A 14,534-nucleotide genomic window follows, 5' to 3' on the forward strand; every position below is an offset into this window, starting at 1 on the left:
TATGCTTCCAGCAAGTAAGGAGATCGACTTGGTAGTGATTCTTCCTGAAACGAGCTGAGAGCCTCATAAAAATGAGAGCACCACTGGTTTGCAAATACAGCCAGAGACAGAGAAAGCTTCTTGAACCTACTGTTGCTCCTAAGCACACCAAATATATGTGGATTACTAAGGAGGGAGGCCATAAAACAAAATAACCTTGAAAAACTCAAAACCCATTGCCCCCAAAATGAAACAGTTCATCCTGATGGCAGTTCCTGGAGCTAATGATACTGCATTGCTTCCACTTGGATGAGACTTTGCACAGTCCGTGTTGCTTTCACGGGCGTTACTCCATCAATCTCTCAACCATTCCGTGAGGAAGCCAGGACCAATATTCTCACCCCCATTAACAGGTTATGACAAAAAGGAAGGTTCAAAGAGCTGCAGCGGTGCCTGAAAGGACATGTTGATGGGTAGTGGTAAGGCTGGAAGCTGACCCCCAAGTTCAACAGTCATAGGAACCAGAGGGGGTATTACACCATCATGGAGTAATCAGCTGATAATAAATATAATAACCACAATTCGCTCTTGTAAGCCAGGTCCCTAATCTTCTACCCCCAGTGCTTTAGCAGCCCCATTGGGTTGTGAAAAGGAATAACTCTAAATGTTCTTTTCTGAAATTTAAACTCCTGCCTCTGTTTCCAAAGATTTTCCTGTCCCTTCCTTCTTTCAACCTGGACTCAGAGGATGCTGGAGTTGAAACAGCCAGGAAAAAGCAAAAAGAAAGGAAGGAAAGACAAAGGAAAACTCAATGAAAGATAAAAGAGTCACACTGATGCTAGTAACGAAACGATGGGATCTGTAAGCAGAAAGTGGGGCTGGGCGCACTGGGCAGCAGGAAGCTACGTGGATGGGGAAGGCCACAGTGGCAATGCTGTGCGCCCCCTTCCACCTCCCACCCCGCCCCCGGCCAGCAAGACTCAGTCCCAGCTTTAGCAAATGTTTAGCCACTGCCAAACGTGTGTCACTATCTTTCTGTTCTCTTTGCCATCTGCCACCCAACCCTTAGCCAAGACCTCATATTTTAGAGCTTTTGTTATAGCTGAATCCCACTTCTGGTACCAACTTCTATATAGGCTAGGTTATCCTGCAGTAACAATCAGCGCCCAAAATCGCATTCCTTAGTCCCCTCAAATCTTTTTTTTTTTTTTTTTTTGGCAGCACTGCACCTACCAGGGCTCAAACCCATGCCCCTTGTGGGGTGAGTGCAGAGCCGTAACCACTGAACTGCCAGGGAAGCCCCACTTTTTAAAATTTTTTTCTTTTTTTACCCCCAGCCCCTCAAACCTGAACCATTCTCTCTGTAGTCTTCTCATCTCAAGGAGGCTAGACCAAGGCTTCTTCATATGGTGAAGGCAACAGGTCAAGCAGACAGGCCTCAGAGCCCAAGCACTTGTATCATGCTTCTTCATGTCCCATTGGCCAAAATAAGTCATGTGGCTAAACCTAGGGTCAATATGAGAGAGGCCTACCTACGGATGTGGATACTGGCAGGTATGATCCATTGGGGGCCATATTTATAACAATCCCCCACTCACATGAGCAAAATATCTCCCCACCCACATGGTGCCTGAAATGTCATCATTTAAGTTTTAGCCTTTCAGTCTAAGCATTGCCGTCTTTTGGCTTACTCTAAAAATCAAGCATGGTTTCATTGCATATCCTATGACCCAGCAATTTCATTTTAAGGCCTATATCCAAGAGAAACAAGTGCTTATGTTCGCCTAGCCCTACAAATGCACAGAGCAGTTTTATTCAGCACAGCCGCAAATTGGAAATTATCCAAATGCCCATCAACAGGAGAATAGATAAACTGACCATGATGTAATCATGCAAAGGGACGTGACACAGCACTGGAAAAAGAACAAATGATTGCTCCCTGCTATCACATGGACGGATGGATGGATGGACGGATGGATGGATGTCCTGGGCGATGTTGAGTGGATGGAGCCAGACCTGTATGAATATATATTGCATGATTCTAGTTAATGGGAGTTCTCAAACAAGTCTGTATTGTTAGAAGACAAAATAGGTACCTTTCGGGCATGTCAAAATGTCAGCTGCCAGGGGCATAAGGAACTTCTGGGCGAGTATTGATAATGTCCTGTATCTTTATGTATTGCAGTATAGTTGAGTCACAATGTTATATTAGTTTCAGGTATATAGTAAAGTGAGTCTGTTATATATACAATATATACCGTTTTTCAGATTATTTTCCATTATAGGTTATTACAAGATATTAAGTTCCCTGTGCTATACAGTAGGATCTTGTTGTTTATCTGTTTTGTATATAGAAGTGTGTATCTATAAATCCCAAAGTCCTAGCTTACCCCTCACCCCCATCTATGTCCTGTGCTTTGATCTGGGTGATCATGAATCTATACTTATATAAAAAGCCATAGACCTGTACATTTAAGATTGGTGGACTTTACCGAATATGTTTTAAATCTTAATTGTTTTCAAAGTACAAGAGTAGAAGTAAGAATAGGTTTCTTAGCTTGGTGGCTCTGAATGTGGGGGGTGGGGAGAAGGCAGAGCCTGAGGAGTTGGGAGTGGGAGCACCTGACCCAGTTCTGCTCCACCTTTGAAACCAGCAGGGGAGAGACCTTGCTGGGAGGCGCAGAAGTGTTCCCCATCTCCAGCCCTGGGTGGGGGTACTTGGGGCTGGGGCCCAGTGCTGGTGGCTCTGTGGGCCCCTGTGGGGAGGGAAATGCTTTGATGAGCCTTTGTTCCGGGAATTGATCTAGGAGACGAGCTGGTAATGAACAGCAGAAATAACAATAATTAATAATGGGTAGAATAAAAATGGATTTCAAATCCTGCAGCTAATTTGCCAGGAGACTTATTTCTGTGGCAGTTAGCCGCTCTCCCCTCCTCAGACTGCTGTAAACCAGGAAGTGGCAGGACCAGGGCAGCCAGTTCTTGTGTGTGTGGGGGGCGGATTGGAGAGAGAATAAGGGAGGTGGGGAGGAGGGTCAAGGCAGCGCAGTAACTGTAGGGAGCCTGGACTCTGGGTCCTGAGCCGGGGCATGGGCTCTGCACTCTGCTAGAAAGGGTAGGGGACCTCAACTTTCAAGGATATGTCTCAGAGGCCAAGCAGCCCTTCCTGCCCCCACGATGGCTGCCAAGCCCAGGGAACCACCCCTTGAACCCTTGACATATACCCCCCCCACACCAGTTCTATCCCCTCCCAGGAGCCAAGGTTGAAGGGGGAGGGGAGCAAGACCACACAACAATGGAAGGAAACCCTTTGTCAGAGAAGAAAGATTCTAACTGGAGCCCTAAATGCTCCAGAAAGATTATCTTTCCGGTTCCCATTGCACAGAGAGCAACTAACAGTCACCCTGCCTGCTAACCCTCACTGTCCTTTTCCACCCCCCTACCCCCACAAACAGGCTGACTTGTATAGCTTTAAATCACCCCAATAAAAAGTAAGTCCTCAGAGATCCTTCCAGCTTCTCCCCAGGATGGGCAAAACGCAGGCCAGGCCTGTTTTGTTGGTTTTTAGTGCCAGATCTTTGGAGGGAGATGGTCAGTGCTTGCAAGGGTGACCATCTATTGGGTTGAGTCTAAGACCTGTTTGCACCAAGCTGCACTTAGGTACTCTTTCCACTAGGGCCCAGGCTGTTGCCCATAGCATCTACCCTTCTAAGCCCTGCCCCCCGCTTTTTTCCAGGACCAGCTTATCAGGTGCAGGGGGAAGCCCAAATCTATGGGTGCAGCGCTGTCTTTGACCAGAGTCCTTGGAAGTAGAATGTCTTAATCCCAAGACCGGTGGATGAACTGCTTGAGCGGCTGCCTACATTGACAAACGGGTCTCTCCCATTTCAACTTCAGCAAAGTGGATTCTTCTTGCTAAAGGCTAAGTACTCGCTGAGTTGCAAGTTTTAGAAAACGAGGCCACTGTGGGGCTATTTCTGAGGGAAAGAAAGGCCAGCGGTGCCAGCACCAGCCCCATCCACCTCCCACAAGAATTGGGCACCATTATTTCTACATCGGGGAAAATTCCATCTCCCGTTTCAGAAAACAGCTGAATCTGGCTTCATCTTCTGCAAAAATACGCATGGCAGGGACAGGGCGAGCATTTAACATTAAGGACAGTTCAGAGCAGGTGACCAAAAGGAAGCTCAGAATAACCGTGACTAGGAAGGCTTGACTGGCAAAGCCCCTGCAGTGAGGGTGTCAGCTGTGGAGTGAAGGGAGTCGGAGAAAGACCCCAGGAGGGCAGAGAGCTGACAGCAAGGCTCCAGGCAAGGAAGCCAGGCCCCCAGGAAGGAGCCAGGAGAGGTGGGGCTCCCCATAGTATTTGAAACCAGTGATATTAGTTGGCTCAGGCTGTCGTAACGAAGAACCACAGGCTGGGTGGTTTCAACAACCGAGTTTTACTGTCTCACAGCTGTAGAGGCTGGAAGTCAGAGATTAACGTATCAGCAGGGTTGGTTTCATTCTGAGTCCTCTCTCCTTGGCTTGGAGACGGCTGTCTTCTCCCTGTGTCTTCATACCATCTTCCCTCTGTGTGGGTCTGGGTCCTAATCTCTTCTTACAAGGACACCCATCACATTGGATTAGGGCCCACCCACGTGACCACCTTTTAACTTAATTACCTTTCAAAAGACCCTATTTTCAAATATAGTCACATTCTAAGATACACTGGGAGGAAGGGCTTCAACATATGAATTTTAGGGGAGACGCAATTTACCCATGACACCAGGAAAGAATTTCTCTCTTGCTTCCATAATCATGACCTGTTCCCACTCCAATCAACGTAGTTGCTGGGTTGGAAGGAGGTGCAGGGCTGTGGACCCTACCTACACAAGGGGGTCCTTGTCTGCCCACTCCCCAGGCTCCTTCCTATGCAAATTCTCCTCAGCAGCCAAGTCCTGCCTCTTTCAAGAAGCCCTCCCTGACTGCCAAGCTCACATGGAGGTTTCCTTTTGCCAAACATCACCACACTGTGGGAAGGGTCATTAGGGTTCAGCTCTGTGACCTGAGTATAAATCTGCTTTCTTAAGTAAGACCTTTGAGGATACCCTGATGCTGGGAAAGACTGAGGGCAGAAGGAAAAGGGCACGACAGAGGAAGAGATGGATGGATGGCATCACCGACTCCATGGCCATGAGTTTGAGCAAACTCCAGGAGATACTGAAGGAGAGGAAAGCCTGGCATGCTGCAGTCCGTGGGGTCACAAAGAGTGGGACCTGACTGAGAGACTGAACAACCCCAAAGCCCTCCCTCCCCTGCAACACACACACTGCCAGTATCTTTTTCCTCCCTTTCCCAGCCAGACAGTTAAAGAGTTGGGGCTGTCTACCCCCAGCTCCAGGGATCAGCCTGATTGGTTTAATTAGAGGACATACATGACCGCATTGGTCCAATCAGAGTGAACATCAGGACTTGGGCTGGGAATGCTGGGTCTCTCTCCTAGGCTGGGTTTGGTTAAGGGAGAATGCCAGGCTTAGAATACACAGCTGCAACAAAGGTGGGGGAGATGGGGTGTGGCAGGGTGCTAGATGATCCAGGGATTTGGGTGGGACAGGGCAGGGCACAAACACTATACGCAGCCACTGAAGCTTATCCAGAGGAAACAAAGCAAATAATGGGTGCTAGAGTGATATCTAAGCCCTAGATCAAGCCATACCTGAAGCAGGGTACCCCTGGATCATTCAGTAACATAAAGCCATACATTTGTCCTTTCGCTAACATTGGTTTGAGCTGAGTTTATAATGGAAAGATCACTAACTGATACAATTTCCTCAGATCCTCCAAAGAGCTTAACCCCATGATAACAAAGACACGCAATAAATATTGAGTTGGCCAAAAAGTTCATTCAGGTTTTTTTGTAAGATGGTATGGGAAACCCAGAATGAATTTTTTGGGCAACCCAGTACTGCATGCATGCTAAATCACTTCAGCCATGTTCGACTCTTTGCGACCCCATGGACTGTAGCCCATCAGGCTCCTCTGCCCATGGGATTCTCCAGGCAAGAAGACTGGAGTGGGTTGCCATGCCCTCCTCCAGTGGATCTTCCTGACCCAGGGATCGAACCCACGTCTCTTAAGTCTCCTGCATTGGCAGATGGGTTCTCGACCACTAGAGAGAAGCCACCTGGGAAGCCCCAACCCAATACTACAGAATCGCAACATGTGAAGACTCTATAGATTAGGAAACTGGGACCAGAATTAAAGGGATTTGCTGAGTCTAGTGGCAAGTGAGTGGCAGAGCCTGGATGAGAGCCTAGGCCTCAGCCAAGGGCCTCTCCCACTGCAGGGACAAAGGCCACTGTTTCTCCTGCCCTGCCCCCCAAACCTTGTCCCTGGGGGGAGAGGGAGGGGCTGGAGAAAGCCAGTGCGAAGCCGCAGCACCCTCAGCACCCCAAACAGGAAGACTTGGTTGCAAGCCAGGAGGCCAGAGGTGAGGTGAGGCAGGAAATTGAGTGGCTCTGTATCAACCACATGTGCCACGCCACCTGGAGACTGTGAGCAAGAAGCCGGTGCAGAGATGGGGAGCAGCTGCCAATGTGGGCAGCAGGCAGGTCCATGTCTCCAGGACCTCGGGGGGCCCCATCCCATGCTTCAAAGAGCTCTCTGCCCTCAGGAAGGCTGTCCTCAAGTGGAACGGTGGGGCTGGGAAAGCTCCAATAGGGGCAGAAATATATGGTCCCTGGAACAGAACAGTCAGACATTTGTGACAGACAAGTGCTTATGGCCATCTGCATAGCAATCGGATGCCTTGGATTTTCAGACCAGTTGGCATTTCAGTCAACGAATGTTAAGCTCCAGAAGCCACCTTGGGCCATAAAGTGACTTTAGGAGAAAGAGCTGAACCAGTTGTTTACTGCTATGTAACAAATCACCCCAAAGCCTAGTGGCTTAAAAGAACATCATATGATGGTCTTGTTTTGTTTTCTCATGGTCTGGGGGTTGACTGGCCTCAGCTCAGTGGTTCCTGCTCTTTTATGTGTTTGTGGGCACGTGGTGGCTGGGGTTAAATCAACTCCTTGCAATGCAGGAGACCAGGGTTCGATCCCTGGGTCAGGAAAATCCCCTGGAGGAGGGCACAGCAACCTACTCCAGTACTCTTGCCTGGAGAATCCCATGGACAGAGGAGCCTGGAAGGCTACAGTCCATGGGGTCACAAAGAGTCAGACATGACTGAGCGCTCAAACATACACACACACACACACACACACACCCCTCATGCATCTGTCTCCAATTAGGATTTTCCCTCATAGTCTAGTAGCTAAGATTCTGTGCTCCCAATGCAGGGACTCCAGGTTCGATCCCTGGTCAGGGAACTAGATCCCCACATATTGCAACTAAGACCTGGTGCAGCCAAATTATATGTGTGTGTGTGTGTGTGTGTGTGTATTTTAAAGAAGAGTCTGGCCCATATACAAAGAGAGAGGACTTAAACTCCACCCAGTTGGAAGGACCACTGAAGGATGTTCGGACATGGTTTTCGACCACCATAGAAGCCATACTTGGCAAAGCAACAAGGTCAAGGGGCCTGGGTCTCAGCAATGCTGGAGCTGCCTGGACTGCCTAAACCTGAACTTCTTAAACCAGAGAGAGAAATCGAACTCTGTTCTGAACATGCCGCTGTCAAGTGGGGTTTTTCGGTGACCCTCAGCCCAACTTGACCCTAATGAACAGAGAGTACAAACTGCCATGTCGGGTTCTTGGCACGGAGCAAGCTCTCAAAGGGAGGGAAGTCAGGGGGTGTGTGGCAGGGACGAGCAGGCCATCAGAGCTCGAATATTCCCCTGTCCCCTAAGTTCACGTCCACTATGTCCCCATATTGATTTGTTAAAATGAGAAAACACACAAAGGAAAGCTAAGGAAGTAGAGTGCAAACAGTAAGTGCCTATCAACGGAATCAATGAATGAATAAGTACAGAGGCTTAATGGACAAGGGAAGGTCTCCAAAGCAAAGGCTCTCACATGTGGCTGAGGGGCCCAGGGTGGCTGAAGATCACGTTATGAAAAAGTCCTTTGTCTCAGGATTTGTCTCTGTTCCTCTCCTCCTCCTTCTCTTTCTTCTTTCCCTTCATTTTCTCCTCCGCTTCTCGCCCTCTCCCTCTCCCTCCCTTTCAGGTTCTCCTCCTCCTCCTTCTCCCCCCAGCGGCTTCGGTCTCTCTTCCCACACCCACCTAGCTCCTATTCTTCCCAAGGAAACCAGGAATGTTCTGATGCCCTGGACAGAGGAAAGAGAAAAATCAATCCCTTCATTGATCCCATCTCTTTGGCAGGCCTGGCGGATGTGGTCCCAGCCTCCATCCACCCTCTCCTCCCCTTCCCTCACCACTTCCACCCACGGGCTCCAGTCACCTCACCACATTCCTCCCCGCTTCGTGCCTTTGCGCAAGCTGTCCTCTCTGCAGAGATGTCTGCCTCATCTCCCCTTTCTGTTCCAGCAACACCTACTTGTCAATCACCACCCAGCTCAGATGTCACCTTCAGTGGGAAAGGCCCCAGTCTGAGCCCTGGGGGAAGGCTCCTGTCCCTTGTGTGCCCAGAAGCTGGTGCTTGCGTGGTCGGAACACTTGTTCCACTGGGTTGGTGCAGTTTGTCTTGGTCTTGCATTGCAGACCCTCTGGGAGTACACTTTCCAGAACATTTGCAATGCCAGCTCTAATGACTTCCTGGATCACAGCAAAGACTAACCCAGAAGAGGATGTCTCCTGTGTTCCGACACCTGGAATGAACGTCTTCTTGGCATCTCTCAGATCAAGGCAGGGGGCAGCCCTTATATTGTGTCTGGACCCTGGGTGTTCCTTGGACTGGCTCCCTGAAATCTGAGTTTTTAACATGTTTGAGTGATGTCTTACCCACTTACTCCCTGGACACTTCTGTTATGATCAACTGTATTTTTCAAATACATCACAGCAATATTTCCAGTCCCATAGGTTCTTCCAGAATCTTGCCACTCCCATCAAGAGGTGGTGTCTTTTTGAACCTGGGTGGGTGTAAGTGATGCTGTGTGACTCCATGCTAGGTCATAAAATGCAAACAGCTTCACCTGTCTCTCTCTCTTTTGGGACCCCCACTCTTGGAACTCAGTTGCCATGCTGTGAGGAAGCCCAAGCCACCTGGAGAGGTCACGTGTAGATTTTTGGCCAACAGTCCCAACTCAGCTGACAGCCAGAATCAATTGCCAGACATGTGAGCAAGCCAGCCTCCTTCCTGGATGAGCACGCTTGCCTGGCAAGCAGGCTCCCCCAGTATCTGCAGCAACAGAGAAGCCCCTGGCAGAAAACACAAGGCACAGATGCGAGGTTCGCACTTTGGGTGAGAGGCTGTCAGGGTGAGTTGAGTGGAAGCCCTCATGGAACTGTCAGCCGCAGCCACAGCTGGAAATGGAGGTCAGGCTGCCGGGAAGTGAGTCTGGGCACCAGAGACAAAAAAAAAAAAAAATCCTAGCAACTTCTTTAACCCCTCGGTCTCAGTTTCCTCATATGCAAACTGGCAATCCTCACAGAGCAGTGTGAGGATTACACTAGGTGACCCATGCAAAGCGAGGGCCATGTCGGAAGGGCTCAATGAATCTTAGTCTGCTGGGAAGGAAAAGCTTCAGGGTCTCAGGAAGACTTTCGTAAATCTGTAGCAGATCAGCTGCTCTCGAGAGCCATGAATTCCCGATGCAAGCATCCAGGGCTCGGGACAAAAGTGAATGTTCTGTAATTCTGAAAACCTACCTTCTTAGATGCCTGGGATTTAATGTTCATTCTTACCATAACATGGAGAACAGGGAGGCATGAGAGCAGCTTTCCTGCCACAGGGAAAGGGAATAAAGGTTCCACCAGTTTGAGAGGTTGGTTAACTGGTAGAAAGGTCTCCAGGTCAAGTGAAGCCTGGGACAGGCCTGAGGCTCTTACAATACACAGACGGGAGAGGCACGGAAAGCCCAGAGAGATTGATCAGCGTGGAGAGGAGAGAGGGGCCCGGGCCTTGCTCTGCAGCAGCCCGTCGGGACAACTGCACACCCTAGAGAATCCCATGGACACAGGAGCCTGGTGGGCTACAGTCCATGGGGTCACAAAGGGTCAGACAGGACTGAGTGAGCACACACGCACGCAGAGGTAAAGGGGCCGTGAGTGCGTGAGGGGCCTTGGCAGTGGTCCCGAGGTTGGCGCAGGCCCTGAGCACTCCAGCACAGTGGGGGGAACAGCCAAGAGCACCCACGTACCCACAGTCCGCCTAAGGGTTAACTGAAACCTCCCCCACCCACCCCGGGGCATGTAAGGAAACAGCATGCCAGGCCCCTGGACCCAAGGCTGCCAAGGACATCAGGCTCTGTGTTCTGGCCTAGGAAGGACAAACGCAACTCATCCAAGGTCAGCGAGCCCAGGGGAGGGAGGGGGAGCAGGGTAGCACGAGGACCACAAAGAACTCCCTCCCTCCCTCCCCAACCCAGCCTTCCCCAACCCAACCCTGAAACTCAGACCAGGGCAGAAAGGGCAAGGAGACTCGGCCCCAAAGTGACCATGATCTCAACCCAAATGAGTTGTGCCTGGACTTGCCAAGTTCAAGCTGCCCGCCACCAGCAGAAACAGGGTATCAAGAGCCCCGCTAAGCCTTCAGTTTGGGAAAAATAGGGGAAAGCACACCTAAGGGTCAGAACTCTAGAACTTCACCCCCTGCATGTCTTCTCTCAAGGCTTGGAAACCACAGCAGGGAATGAAGTCAGAAGGTAGAATCTGCTTGACAAGCTGGGACATGCTCTCTGGGGGTCCATGCCCCCATGGGGGCACAGCCACCAGGTGGGGGCAGGCAGAGGGAGAGGGGCAAGATATCAGGAGTCTTTCAGACAAAAAACGTGTGAGTCTCCTTTTTGGATCCTGCTGGCTCTCTCAACAACTCTTAATTACCAGCAATCAGCTCTTAATTACCTACAACAAGAGAGACCGGGAAAACACAGATAAATGAAATCCATAGATAATCCCCAAACCCCAATTTGGTCGATAATATCATCTAGCTTCCCCAAGCAACCTCTCACCAGGACTGGTGATCTTCCGACAGGTCGTGGTGTGGAATGACCCCCAGTTCCCCAGCTGGCCTGACCTTTACCCCTGGTACAGGGGGAGAAGCCCGCGGGCCCCAAATAATGCCCACCTCCCTACTATGCTCTTTCCTGCCAGCCCAGGGTGGAGGTGGGGGGCGGCTACCAGGCTGCAAGCCTCCGGCACTGGACTGTTTTCACTGTGTGTTTGCCCAGCAAACAGGAATGCTGGCTGCAAAGTCACACCGCCTTGGAGGGTAGGAAGGAAGACAACAGGCCCCAGGGCAAGGGCCGCTGGGACCACAATGGTCCAAGGGCTCCTGGGGGCCACCGCGTATCCCACAGACCCAGAGGTGTCTTTGTCTACACCCCCCTGCGTAGGATGGCCACCCAGAGCAGGGGACCCAACTAAGGCAGGTGAGAGCCTTGAGAAAGAGCAGGAATGGGAGCAAGATGGTGCATCCCAGGGGTTCCCAGTTTCCTGACTTTCCACACTCAAGGATTCTCAAGTGTTCCCTCCTCTTGAGTGGGCAGGCGGGGCAGACACCTCATGCCCCATGTCAGGGCCAGCAGAACCCTGGGAAAGCTGTCTGTACTGCAGAAAAAGAATGTCTTGTGGTCATCAGTTGGCCAAAAAATGTCCACTTGTGACCCAAGAGCACCAAAAATGGTGCCCAGCATTAATTCAAATGGTGTAGGAACTGGCAACCCACTCCAGCATTCTGGCCTGGAGAATCCCATGGACAGAGGAGCCTGGCAGGCTAGGGTCCCTGGGGTCACAAAGAGTCGGACATGACTAAAGTGACTTAGCACACATGCATTAATTCAAAAGAAAAAAATAGAAGACAGGGGGATGCAGAGAATGAGCAACAGACCCCTCAACCCCCGCCAGCCCCTTTCTTCCCCCTGCACCCCACACCCCCAGTGGCAGCCAAGGCAGAGGTCAGCAGGAGTCCAGAGGAGTAGTGAAAGTTGAACACAAACCCGAATGCTGCTGTTTTCTGACTTTTCCTTTTTTCCTCCAGTCCAGTTAACACAGTGGACAAGCCAATCCTCATTCCCGCCGGCCTCGTTAATAAACCTGCAGTAGCAAATGTGCCTTGTTATTGCTCGGAGCCTGGAAGCAGCACGCTCCCCACCGATGTGCAAATACCACACAGAAGGGCCCCCCTCCCTTCCCCCGTCCCTGGCTGGGCCCCCACCTCTCCAGGAGCTGTTCTGAGGCTTAATGCCGGCAGCTGGGTCCCCTGAGCACCACTCCCCACCACCCCCATCCCACCCACGGCCCTTACCCATCCCCCCTCCCAGATTTCTCCCAAAATCTGGAAATCTGACAAGGGGGTGGCACACAGGGAGCCCCAGGGAGGAGGCTACCAACCTGAGGAAGGACAGGACGCAAAGCTAGCACTTCGCCCACGCTCAGACCTGCTCCCCCGCCTGCAAATGTGCAAATCAGGGCCAGACAGTGCATTGAAAGCGGACCACTGGGCCCAGGTTGCAAAGGAGACTAAGGGATGCTAAGAGCTATGAAGCCACAGTTGGGGGGGCATCCCCCCACCCTCCCAGCCCGGCCCTGACCCGGTCGCGGTCCCTTCCGCACTCTAAGTGGGCATTAATGTGGCCAGCGCTAACTCGATTTCATCACAGGGAGACAGGGATCATTTGTCTCCCGTCCTCTGCTTCTGCTCCGTCTCCCTCCTCTGATGGGGACACTTGGCTCTACCTCATGAGGTCAGATTTGCAGGGGTTTTGGCCTTTTCTTGCTCGCATAATAACAACCTGGGTAAAGGAGAGGCCAAGAGAGAGAGATGGAGAAAAACACAGGCTCCGGGCACAGAGGACTTGCCTGCAATCCAAAGCCGACATGTTTCTGGGGGGTCGTTCTGCGTCTCTCCCTCACCTGGTGACCCGGGACGCCCGGGGGCCACGTGGCACAGCAGGCGAGATATGCCAAGAGCCCGTCTCGCCAAATGGATGGGAAATCAAACAATGCAGGGAAGTGTTTCTAGAAGGGAAAAGAAGGAAGACAACATTTGATTTCCCCCCGCTGAGGAGGCTGACATCACTCTCTGCCAAGCAGAAAGTGCTGCCTTTCTCCAAGCCAGCATTCTGGAGCTGTTTTCTGATTATTTCAATCAGCCTAATAACATGTACATTTGAGACAGCTGCCTTGGCGATTTGGAGAGTTTGGCTCTTCTGCTGGCTCCTGCAGAAGCATAATTTTTGCTCCCCGAAGTTCACATGCAGCTAGGGAAAAAGGGTTTGGATGGATTTCCTGACCCCAAAATAGAGCCTTCCTGGAGTTAGATTCTAGGTCCAGAAGTCTTTGCACGTTGACTGGTCAACTTAGAGACTCCACCACCAAATCCCCATTGGAGCATTTATTAATACATTCTCAGCTGCTTTCCTTCCCCCACAGTAGGAACTAGGTAGTCTGGGGTTCCGTTTCATTCCTGTTTGCAATCCACCGGCCTCAGAGCCCCATGGGAGTGTGCTGGGGATGATGGTTCCCCTCGTGGCTTGTTACTTCATGCCAGGCACATGTAGAGCCATCCGCCACGTGCAAAGGAGCCCAGAGAAATGGATGCAACTCATTGGACTGCGCTTAACTCAAGGTGGCTCTCTGGGCAAGCAAGGTTAGACTCAGGCTCCTCTTGGGCGGAAACAAAAACATTCAGAATGGCATCAGAGAAAGTTAACCAAGGTATTCTATAGAACTCCATCTATTAGAATAACAACACTCACATTTTGAGCGCCTGCTCTGAGCCTTGCATACATTACCTCATTTAATCCTCAGGACAGGGAAGGCAGATATTACAATCACCATTTTCATTTCCAAAATCTGGAAAACCTTCCTGGGAGTTCATTTTTCTTCTGCAACTACAAAAGCTCCCTTCTCTGGGACTATGTGTTTCCTAAACAGACACAATCCTAAATCAACCTTAAAAGATCATGGTGTTCAGAAAACCATGCAAGAAGTGGTCTGTCTTCCCGGAGGCCGGCCCTGATGGGAGGGGGAGATGGAAGGGCACCCGTCTCCTTGCTGTTCAGGGGAAGTCCGCTCTTTTATCCTTTTTCTTTTTTTCTTTTTCTGGCTACTCTGTCCCTGATTGGAAGTTGCTTTCTGACACCACTGCACACATGCACAAGTCAGTTCGTATCTTTCCTCTTGGTTGCAAAGTGTGAACAGCAGCCTAACTGTCCTAAATATTTCCTGATGCCCATCATCCTGCAGGTTTTCAGAACATGAGGAGGAAGTTGTCACAGACCCTGGAAAAGCTGATGTCCACTGCCCAGCGCAGGGGGAGAACCTCAGTCAAACAAGGTGTTCATGGAACAAATCTGCCCTGGGCTCCCCCAGAACTCACAAAAGCCCCCACCTGAGCAGGAAACCGTCCTGCCATCCCTGAGCAAAGCAGAGCCTTCTCAGGAGAAGTCACTAACAGGGAAGTGTGAGAGATCCAGAAAACTAACGAGCGCCCTAAAGGGTACCCCA

General features: G+C 50.8%; 1 long non-coding RNA gene across 1 annotated transcript; it reads right to left on the bottom strand.

Annotated features, from left to right (window-relative positions):
• Positions 1-1,761: 1,761 nt before the first annotated feature.
• On the bottom strand, positions 1,762-13,953 carry LOC138930199 (uncharacterized). Its single transcript, XR_011446114.1, has 4 exons — positions 13,820-13,953; positions 12,939-13,043; positions 12,023-12,119; positions 1,762-1,995 (listed from the first exon to the last, which is right to left on the bottom strand). It is a non-coding gene; the product is annotated as an uncharacterized lncRNA (long non-coding RNA).
• Positions 13,954-14,534: the final 581 nt, after the last annotated feature.

The sequence above is a fragment of the Ovis canadensis genome, chromosome X (assembly GCF_042477335.2).
Source record: "Ovis canadensis isolate MfBH-ARS-UI-01 breed Bighorn chromosome X, ARS-UI_OviCan_v2, whole genome shotgun sequence".
Classification (NCBI taxonomy): domain Eukaryota; kingdom Metazoa; phylum Chordata; class Mammalia; order Artiodactyla; family Bovidae; genus Ovis; species Ovis canadensis.